The sequence below is a fragment of the Melanerpes formicivorus genome, unplaced genomic scaffold (assembly GCF_026170545.1).
Source record: "Melanerpes formicivorus ecotype bairdi unplaced genomic scaffold, bMelFor1.0.p_v2 SCAF_8, whole genome shotgun sequence".
NCBI lineage: Eukaryota > Metazoa > Chordata > Aves > Piciformes > Picidae > Melanerpes > Melanerpes formicivorus.
The window spans coordinates 5,951,039-5,962,732 of NW_027142360.1; positions in this window are offsets into that span (position 1 = coordinate 5,951,039).

The following is an 11,694-nucleotide window of genomic DNA, read 5'->3' on the forward strand; positions in this document are numbered from 1 at the left end:
TCACAAGGGACCAAATAATGTGAAGCCCTTCCTCTATTAATCACCAGGGGCCAAATAATGTGAAGCTCTTCCTCTGTTGATCACAAGGGGCCAAATAATGTGAAGCCCTTCCTCTTTCTGCTGCCCCCTCAAGGGGAAACTTGTGGCTCACCTATGATAAAAAGAAAAGATGACAGTATAGGAAGAACAAATAATATGGTGAACCTATCAGGATTTTTTTTTCCTACCAACATGTCAGTTTTAAATACAATGGTGTATATGGCAGGATTTAATTGGAAAAAGATCTCTGCTTTCTTTAGATTTCTCACTGCGGGAAGGACACTGAGGTGCTGGAGCATGTGGAGAGGAGGGCACACGTGTGAAGAGGTCCCTTCCAGCCCCTAACATTCTGTGTTTCTGTGATTCTGTGACCACATAAAAATAATCCCCAAACCACATACTATGAAACTAATTTATTTACTATCTCAGGTTTTTCAAGAGTAAAGTCAGCAAGTACAGACTTCTGTGTAGGGACAATGCTCGGCATAGTAGAGTCCTTGGTTGACTTTCTATGGCAATTATGTAAATAAATAAATGATTACATCCTATTGATACTACAGCAACATCCATAAACCCAAGTGAAAAGGACAAAGCCTTTTGCTATGTGTGATGCAAATATCTGTTGAGAAAGAGTCCCTGCTTGGAAGACTTTAGAATTTAAACAAACAGAATAGACCAGGTGGGAAAGTGTAGATAGAAATAGAGGCAGAAAGATGTTAAGTGTCTCGCCTGAAGTCATAAACAAAACCACTGGCTGAAAATAGATCCCTCTTCACTGAACTATGTAACCTCCCTCTGCAGTGCTTGTGTAAAGGTACACACTGACTCTTTTCCTGCACTGCCTGTGGATATTCAGATCTGCCTCAAACAAATATTAGTAGTGGAAATGTGTGCTCAGCCCTTACTGTAAAAGGCTGAGATGACTTTCAGGCTTCAGGGAACTGCAATGATTATCAAAGCAAGCACTTTGGCCATTAGTAACAGAAAGGCCAACATGAGAACAGAAATAACACGTGTTTCTCTCTCACCTATGGGTTTGGAAAGTTATTTCTGTACCTGTTAATCTATGCTAGATGATAGGGGAAAGTTATTTGTGGTTCCACTTGGTTGGTATTTCATCAGACACACAATTTGATATGCTGTAGAGTCTGATCTAGTTTCCTTCAAAGTCTGTGCCTTAAGGTTGAGAGGATCACTTCTCATACCCATTTCTAGCTGTTATCCTGATTTTTAAAGCTAGAAACTGTGGAAGCATTTTCCCTTTTTCACAGCTTCCTCATGTTAGCTGAGTGACTTTCAAAATGAGGTCCCTTTTCTAGACTCATTACAAGATTATTTCTAAACTGATCAGTCTTAAATATGTTTGCTATATACATCTATCTTGGAAAAGCACACCTTCTTGGGTGTGCTCTCCACTGGGAAGAAATGGAGCTGTGCACTTTTTAGAGGACATGGGAGAAAAGTTCTCTGCAGGGGATTTATCTCTATAAAAAATAATGTTCTATACACAATTTCAACAAGAACATTTCCCCACTATCATAATAGAAGAGAGCATCTTGGCTGCTCTTTGGAAAGTGCTAATTAAGAAAAGATTCTGCTCCTTCAGATAGATCAGTACTGAGCTACTCCAATGACATTGATTGTGCATTTGTAATCAAGACTCAAAGGCTACCACAGGATTAGCTACAAATTCAAAGAGTGCTACTGAAAAAGAAAACCTGCTGAACCTAGCAACTGTAAAGTATTCTAATCTGCAATCACAGAATCACAGAATGTTAGAAGTTGGAAGGGACCTCTAGAGATCATCAAATCCAACCTGCCTGCCAAAAGCAGGATCACCCAGGGTAGTCTGCATAGGAATGGATCCAGGCAAGTTTTGAAAGTCTTCAGAGACATTTAATGAAGGCTTCAATGACAACAGCATGAGAGACAAATGAGGGGAACTTTAAGAGCTCCAAAGAAGTGAATATGTCCAAATTTATACCACGTACATGTTTTCATGAGTTTGTATGCTGGATATGTGAGACATTATGGGAAGTTAGAATTCAGAATGTTGTGACTTTCATCTACCAATAATCTATACATTTAAATCTTTTTCTTAATCAGAACATTTTATCTACAGAGATTAATATTAGGAGGTCATAATTTGCCAACTGTTTTCCCTTGTGACATTGGCAGCTCAAGAGAAAACGCTGTATTTGTTGATCTGGTATTTGCTATTTTCCATTCAGATTCAGCCTTGTGCTAATCCTGATGTCTGTACGGGGAAATATCCTTCGTGCTGTTTTGCAACTCTGCTAGAAATCCTTTATGCCAAATTGTACTTTAATAACCACAAAAATTACCTAATGTTGAGGGTGCAAAATACAGGCAGGTTTCAAGTTCTCATTTCTGCCTAATTTTGTCTCAGAAGATGGATTCATTTCAGGATTACACCCAGGCAGTGGCTTCTCTGTTCTGTTTTCTTTTGTTTTGCAGTTTTCTCCCTAATTATGTATTATTTTATGTTAAAATTCTGCAAATGCATATGCTTATGGTTAGGTTTAATGAGAAAGATGCCTTTCATTCTTGGCTTTAAACACATGGAAGGACTTCTTGGGAGAAGGCTTTTAATTGCTGTCTTTTAACTGCATTTTCAAGAGTATTACCTTTATGCTTTTCATAAGACTTTAAGACATATTACTTATTTTTTCCTCTGTATTCTGAAATTTTGACTTTGGATGTGTATAAAACCCATGTCTTACACTACATCTAGCAATGACCTCTTATATACTCTCAGGTGTTGCCATTTCCATTTAGTTAAAGAAAATTAAGAGCTGCTAAACAAATTTTTGTCATCCTCATACTGTAAATACACAAGCAAATGTGTTCTATAATAAAATCTGATTTTACAGTCTCAGACTGGAAGCCTAAATAATTATGAGTGCAAGATTCCATCAATAATACTCATGGAAATAATTTAGTTCCTGTAACCTTTAAAGTATAGATGTATCTGTCTGGATGATGTGATGCACGTATGCAAGTTGTCAAAAATGCAGCACTGTGCCCATAGAAATAGGGTCACTGATTATACCTGAATTGAAAATGCCCTTTGTGGGGTAATTTCAGTGCTCACTAACATCATTTTGCATACACTTGCATGATTTGATCCAAGGGTAGGATTTTGCTCCAAATTTTCTTTCTTAACAGCACTTGAAGTATTCATGGCCACAGCTGCCTCACATCAGCTACAAACTGGACCTCTTGACTTGTAGAAGTTAGAGATGGAAAAGATCTATTATGTCCTTTACTCCATTCCTCTGCTCATGTGAAATTGTTCTGTGCAATCTTTTTGAGAAGATACTGCAAAGTATAATCCTGCCTAGGCAGAGGGATGGACAGATGACCTAATAGGTCCTTCCCATCTAAAATATCTCTCATGTTATGACGAACTTCACTGTCCTTGTTATCTCCCACTTACAAAATTCAGGGACCAGACATCTTCATGGAAACTGCTCATGATGTAGGCTCTTGCTGTTGTAGTTGTCACTCTTTCAAGCTTTCTCTCCTCTCCTCTGTAAGCTCTCATGTGTGAATTGCTTTTTTCCATAATATGTTGAAACTTCTATCTATCTGTTGTAGGTGCATCGTGAAGTGTGACTTATATTGCTGGGCTGATATATTTTGCTAGTTATAGCCATTCCTATTTGGTAAAGACTTGCCTTTTTTTTGCTATCATATACTGCAAAAGCTGTTGCAAAGAAATGCATGATAACTTTCATCCTGAGACGTGCAGATAACATCAATGAAAGTATGTTAAGTCATCTACATAATTAAATAGCAATTGGCCTTAGCCATTACTCATTATAGTGTAGCTTTTTGTCATTCTGTTTGATGCTAAAGGATGTTCAGCTGCTTGTAATTGATAGAGAGGTTTAATCTGCAGTGGTTTCACTGTAATGAACCAAGCATGAAACTATTTTTTTATTTCAAAAAGGCTAACAGACCGTTGTTTGGTGTAGGCACAGGGACAATGCTTGGATTCCTCAAATTCCCCAGGTATAGAAATCAGCTTTTCTTCTATATTAGTTGGTTTTCATAAAGTGTTAGTTGAGGAAAGATTGCTTTTGCTTTAGATGTGAAAATGCAGACCTATTCACAACAATTGAATCACACCGAAGCTATCAGAATAATGTGTTTCTAATCTGAGGATTCAGAATAGCAGAGAGAGGTAAAAGGAAGCACTGAGTATTTTGACTGAAATGAATCAGAAAAAGGTTTTCTACTTCTGATGATCTTAAAATCTCTAACTAGGCTTCTTAAATTTGTAAAACAATAGTATTGTGCTTGATAGCAATAAATGGGTGATCACAGGATGTTAAGGGTTGGAAGGGACCGATGGAGATCTTTGGGTCCACCGCCCCTGCCAGAGCAGGACCATAGAATCTAGTGCAGGTTGCACAGGAATGCATCCAGACAGGGCTTGAAAGTCTCCAAAGAAGGAGACTCCTCAACCTCTCTGAGAAGCCTGTTCCAGGGCTTTGTGACCCTTACAGTGAAGAAGTTCTTCCTCATATTGAGGTGGAACTTCTTGTGTTGTAGTTCACATCCATTGTCCCTTGGCCTATCACAGTAAGCCAGGGAGAAAAGCCTGTCCCTTCCTTCCTGACACAGTTACAATATACAACTGTGAGGTGGGTTTTTTTGTGAAAATCTAAGCAATATTCATAGATATCAGCTTTGAAAGCCAACAAAAGAGCTCTGAAGATGCCTTTCAAAAAGTAGAAATAAAAAAATTCCTAAGATATTCATGATCATGAGTGGAGATGGTGTTATCACTCTCATTACCTGAGATAGGTCAGCAGAAGAAATGTCCCATGGTACTGTACCACAGGATTCTGATCTATTATATCTGAATAAATGTTTGCAGTGGTTTAGTGTACCACCCAGCTGTTTGTCACAGCTCTGTTACAGACCATTTTTGCCTCCATCAGAGAATCAACACAATTAGGTGATAATTACTTACAACTCAGACTTTCCACTTCACCATCCAGAGTATTATTTAAACTCACTTTTATCTGTAGTTTGATACTTTGAGTTGCTGTAATGGAAGCATAGGCAAACCTCTTGTTTTGCCAACTCCAGAACTGTGGCAGTAGAGTAGATATGACAAATGGGGCAGCAACAGCTAGTCAGTGCACCTGAAACCAGATTAAAGACAGAGGAACCTTTAATGCAGTGTTAATGATTATTGGCTCTCCAGGAGGCAGAATGTCAATCAAAACCTAAAGGTTTTCTTTTTTCTTCTTTCAAAATTAACTCTGTACCAATAGTGAAGAATTCTACTGAGAGAGCAATGGGAGACTAAAAAAGTATGAGAAATACTAGCAAGAGAGAAAAATCTGAAAGAAAACCAACAACAAACCAAACTACAAAACAAAATAATGGGAACAATAAAACAGAACAAAACAAAAAGCAAAGCAACAACAACACATATATCCAGACTGCTTGTTTGTGAGCAATGAGATTGATTGGTCAGGAAAACATCACAAAACATTTAGCTAGAATCACAAGCTCCTTTAGATTGGAAGAGATCTCTTCCAACAACTCAAAACAGACGGTAGGGGTTATACCTCATTGAATTTTGAACACCGTCTAGAATAGAAGTGATACAATCTCTCTGGAAATTTGCCTCAGTCTTTGGTTGTCCTTTTTGCCATGGAGTTCTCAAGATGAAGGGAAGGGAAGGGAAGGGAAGGGAAGGGAAGGGAAGGGAAGGGAAGGGAAGGGAAGGGAAGGGAAGGGAAGGGAAGGGAAGGGAAGGGAAGGGAAGGGAAGGGAAGGGAAGGGAAGGGAAGGGAAGGGAAGGGAAGGGAAGGGAAGGGAAGGGAAGGGAAGGGAAGGGAAGGGAAGGGAAGGGAAGGGAAGGGGACTCAGGCTTTGCTACTTATAAAGATATGACATGGGGAAAAATCATATCCTTTGTGCCTTTAAAAAAACCCAATTGTGTCAATAAATTTTGCCTGAAATACAGAGGAAGCAGTCCTAGGCATAAGAGTTGTGTTTGATGGCTGAGAAGAAATGAGTTGCTTAGTGACTAGGGGGAAATATGCTTTTGTAATTAACATGGTTGTTTTCCGCATCAAATCAGTACTAATCTGCTGTGCTTCTAGTGGTTAAAAGTTCTGAATTGTCCACCACTTTGAAATCACTACCCCTTGTTCTACCCCACATTCTTACTGCATACTCTTGTGATAAGTCCCTGTCCAGCTTTCTTGTAGGCCACTTTAGGTACTGGAAGGCAGCTGTAAGGTCTCCTTTGGAGCCTTCTCTTCTCCAGGCTGAGCAACCACAACACTCTTCTTTCCATAGGAGAGATGTTTTAGCCTTCTGGTTATCTTTGTGGCCCTCTTCTGGACTCACTTCAGGTCCTCCTTGCGTATATAATATGCTGGCATGCAAATGAATCATGTAACTCTGTTTCAGCAATCGATTTGGTGTAGATATAAGCTTTTCTTTTACTCACTGTGATTCATCACTTAGGGTTGAGTGACCATACATCATGATTTTCCAAAAGCTGCTAAATTGTGACTTTTAGTACTTTTCCAGTATTCCTTCAGAACTTCCATCAGCCATTCTGTTATCATCTGAGACAAAGAACAAAAGTGCTGTTTGTTCTGGTTGTTCATAGTGAGAAAGCTTTTAACTCCTGTTTATGTCAAAATGAAAGAGAATTTTGGAATCATAATATCTAGATATAACAGATGGCCAAGTCCAAGGCTTACTAATCAGGTATTAAAGTGTTACTATAAATGACTTTAGGAGACAACTCTACCTGTAAAAAAGTTTTAGAAGATCCTTAAGAGCTTCTAGTGGTTTAGCAAACCCAGAGACCCCACAAATCACCTTCATTCTCCTTTTATATTTTGTCTTTCATAGCTCTGCTCTTGCACAAAGCTCTCTGTTGAGTTGAACCTCCACACAGCTAACCTGATCAACAGCAATGCTTAATTGCTGTAGTCCTTAGAAGGTGCAGAATGTAAACATAGAATCACAGAATTGTTAGGGTTGGAAGGGACCTCAGGGATCAGCTAGTTCCAACCCCACTGCCACGGCCAGGGACACCTAACACTACATCAGGTTGCTCAGAGCCACATCCAGCCTGGCCTTAAAAATCTCCAGGGATGAAGCTTCCACCACCTCCTGGGCAACCTGTTCCATTGTCTCAGCACCCTCATGGGGAAGAACTTCTTCCTAACATCCAATCTGAATCTACCCACTTCTAGTTTTATTCCATTCCCCCTGGTCCTATCATTACCTGACACCCTAAAAAGTCCCTCCCCAGCTTTCTTGTAGGCCCCCTTCAGATACTGGAAGGCCACAATAAGATCTCCTTGGAGCCTTCTCTTCTCCAGACTGAATGTCCCCAACTGTCTCTGTCTGTCCTCACAGGAGAAGTGCTCCAGCCTTCTAATCATCCTCTGGCCCTTCTCTGGACATGCTCCAGCACCTCCAGATCCTTCCTGTAATAGGGGCTCCAGAACTGGATGCAGTAATCCAGGTGGGGTCTGAGAAGAGTAGAAGGGGAGAATCACCTCCCTTGACCTGCTGGCCACACTTCTCTTGATGCAGCCCAGGATGTAATTTGTTTTCTGGGCTGCCAGTGCACACATACATCCATGTGACTAAAACCTCACAGCTAAGGAGAAACACCTGCCTGCTCCCTCTAACAGTGCAGGTGAAGGTGAGAGGGAAGTAAGATAAGCAATGGAAACACACATGTCCATTCATACAGTCTGTAAGTCAAGCTCTCTGAGAATCACCTGTCATGTTTTGGAAGACACATTTGAATAACCTGGTAGGAATTGCAGTGGCATGGAGTTACTCCAGCAAACTGCAGTACTTCAACAGGAGGAAAAAAAATATAGCTAGGTATTTTACTTGATTCTGAAGTTGCTCTTTGGGGAAAAAGAAATAAAATGAATCACACATCAAGGCTCTTAATACAGCTTTCCTGTCTTTCAAATGGATCTTCATGCTATAAAAGGACATAAGGCACAAGTGGCCCATTCTTTAAAATAATCAGGCTGAAATGGGATCTGAAAGAGTAGAAATGGTGACTAAAGATCTAGAGACTTCAACTTGCCTGCAGTCTAGAGGAGGGACAACTCTCTGGGATTTAAGCAGAGGAGAGAGAGAGAGATGTAGTTCACATTACAGTCCCACAGTTATAGCTGCCTTGATTTTAGTTTTTTCTTTATTTCATGTGCAATTCCTTTTTCTAGAAAGAGCTAATATGATTATTCCTTGAAGTATTTTTTTTTTTACCTTTAACTCCTTACTTTAATTTTAAAAAAAAATGCACTGAAGATGTAGAAGTGAGATGTAAGAGAGGTGTCAGAGAGAGATTGCTCTAATAAGACATTCACGGGTGATTTGATTTCCCCTGCTGTTGCAGCAAGTCAGTAGATAAAATCATATTTTAAAGTCTCCTAAAATTTTAGAACTATTCATGAGGAGTATCGATGACATGCTGCTGTAGTTAGGTATGTCCTTTAATTTTTCAGTGAAGAAACCCCATTGTTAGTCTCCACTAGACTACTGAAAAAAAAGAAAAAGACATGTGTGTTAATAGAAGGAATTGACTTTAAGTATCACCCAACAGACCATTAATATTGTTAGGCAGGCAGCTACAGTTGTAAATGAGTGGTGATTTTTCCAACCTGAAGCTCCAGGTTTTAGTGGTTCTGCACTATTAGTAATGGAAATCTGCTTTCAGACCCAAACAGTCTGAAAATTCTTTCACTTTTTAAACTGTCATAAACGTCAGGCATGCAACGACCGAAGCCAACTACTATTTTTAGCGTACATTCTTCAACAACAATTTTCTTTATCACTTAATTTATGTGATGAGGAGCATTTTGCTGCATTTGGCTAACTTCTGCAGCTTTATTCAATAAATTATTTAGCAAATAACAGAAACATTAATCAAATAATGTAATCTGCAGGACTGGATCCTTTTGGCATTAGAGAGGCTTAGATAAAAACGTATCAGCAAAATGGAAGCTATGGAAATATAGTGATAAGACTATAGCAGCTGCCCCAGAAGGTTTCACACACCAGAGTGGAAATAAAAAAAACCCCAACCAAACAAGCCAGTGCTCATTGCTCATGTTAACTTCCTTATTTATTTTTGCATCACAGGCGTTAATTGTTTAATTGGGCACACGACACCAGTAAGTCAGATGTAAAGCTGGCTACTGAAAAGTGAAAAACCAGAAGACAAGAAAAAGGTTATTTAATGAGATGGTTTTCAGACATTCAGGGAGCCAAATAGATGTGCTAAGAATTATATATTTTCATATATATATATATTATATTCTATATATATATTTAATTAAGATATATTTATATACTTAGTGGGGGTAAAAATGTAGACTACTGTCCTAGTTTTGCTGGGACAGAATCACCGGCCAGCCACGGGCTGTAGGTCATTCACAATTCTGAGTCACCCTACTCAAGTTGGCTCACAGGTGCATCCCATTCCATGAGCATCACATTCAGCATAAAAGAGGAAGGTTGCTGCAGAGCTGGGAGTTTTCTGCTAGGCTCTTCTTCTGGGATTTCTCCTCTTCTCACTCTTCTTCCCTTTCTTGGTCTTAAGAACTGCCTTCCTGGATGTTGTAACTGTTGACTTTTTTTCTAGCCTAAGTTTATATATATATCTTGTATTGACATTGGTGTCAGCTTGGCTGTTTCATTAAAATCTGTTTTTCTTTCAAGCTGTGGGTTTTCTTTCCTCTTTCTGATCCCACTTCTCTGCTGGGGCAGGGTCATAGGGTGATAGAGTAATTGCTATGGTTTATCCCCAGATGTGGGCTAAACATAGAATAGGATAGAATTAACCAGGTTGGAAGAGACCTTTGAGATCATCAAGTCCAACCTATCACCCAATACCATCTAATCAACTAAACCATGGCACCAAGAAACCCATCCAGTTTCTTCCTAAATACCTTCAGTGATGGTGACTCCACCACCTCCCTGGGCTGCACATTCCAATGGCAGATCACTCTTTCTATGAAGACCTTCTTCCTAACCTCCAGTCTCAACCTCCTGTGGCACAGCTTGAGACTGTGTCCTCTTGTTCTGGTTCTGGTTGGCTGGGATAAGAGACCAACACCTACTTGGCTACAGCCTCCCTTCAGGTAGTTGCAGACAACAATAAGGTCTCCCCTGAGCCTCCTCTTCTCCAGGCTAAGCAACCCCAACTCCCTCAGCCTCTCCTCATAGGGCTTGTGCTCCAAGACCCTCCCCAGCTTTGTTGCCCTTCTCTGGACATGTTCCAGCAAGGCAACATCTTTGCTCCATGTTATCACCATGTGCTCTCAGAAAACAAGCATACAAGGCAGATTTCTGAGGTGGCTGCACCTTTACTGAGGTGGTCAAATTTCTGAATATACATAGATGTTGCTTCTCACACAGAACAAACTCTAGCACAATCTTTGTAAGGGCATAAATGTGCTCAGAGACATAACACTGAGAGTTCACGGTAAGAATTGCATAGGTATGTTTAGTTTGGGTGGATTCTCAGTAGCATGCAGACAAGCATTTTAGGTGAGTTAGACTGGACAGCTTAGCAGAATACCTATTTCCATGAGTCCATCAGACTGCCTACATCAGCCTGAATAAGTTGTGTGGATGCTTATCTGTGCAAAACTGGAGCTGTGAGCACTGCCCATGTGAATTTGGGAACATTGCTATTTCTAATGAAAAGGATTGACAGAGCTCTGGAATTTTTAGCTTTATAGTCTTGATCCAAACCCCATTTGAAGTATAATTGTTGTTGACTTTGAGATGGTTTTGGTTTGGTTCCAGGGGAAAAGGGTTAGGAACTGGCTGAAGAGCCGAGCCCAGAGAGTGGTGGTGAATGCTGCCACATCCAACTGGTAGCCAGTCACTGGTGGTGTCCCCCAGGGATCAGTTCTGGACCCCATGCTCTTTAATATCTTCATTGATGATGATGATAAGGATGAGGGGATTGAGTCAGTCATCAGCAAATTTGCAGATGACACCAAGTTGGGAGCAGATGTTGATCTGTTAGAGGGTGGAAGGGCTCTGTAGAGGGACCTTGACTGACTGGACAGATGGGTGGAGCCCGACAACATGACATTTAATAAATCCAAGTGCTTGTGCTGCACTTTGGCCACAAGCCCATGCAGAGCTACAGGCTGGGGTCGGAGTGGCTGGAGAGCTGCCAAACAGAAAGGGACCTAGGGTGGTGATGATAAGGTGGCTGAACATGAGCCAGCAGTGTGCCCAGGTATCCAAGAAGGCCAATGGCATCCTAGCCTGCATCAAGAATAGTGTGGCCAGGAGGAGCAAGGAAGTCATTGTGCCCCTGTACTCATCACTAGTTAGGCCACACCTCGAGTACTGTGTCTGGTTCTGGGCCCCTCAATTTAAGAAGGATATTGAGACTCCTGAATGTGTCCAGAGAAGGGCAACAAGGCTGGGGAGAGGCCTGGAGCAAAAGCCCTATGAGGAGAGACTGAGGGACATGGGGTTGTTTAGCCTGGAGAAGAGGAGGCTCAGGGGAGACCTCATTGCTCTCTACAACTACCTTAAGGGAGGTTGTAGCCAGGAGGGGTTTGGTCTCTTCTCCCAGGCAACCAGCAC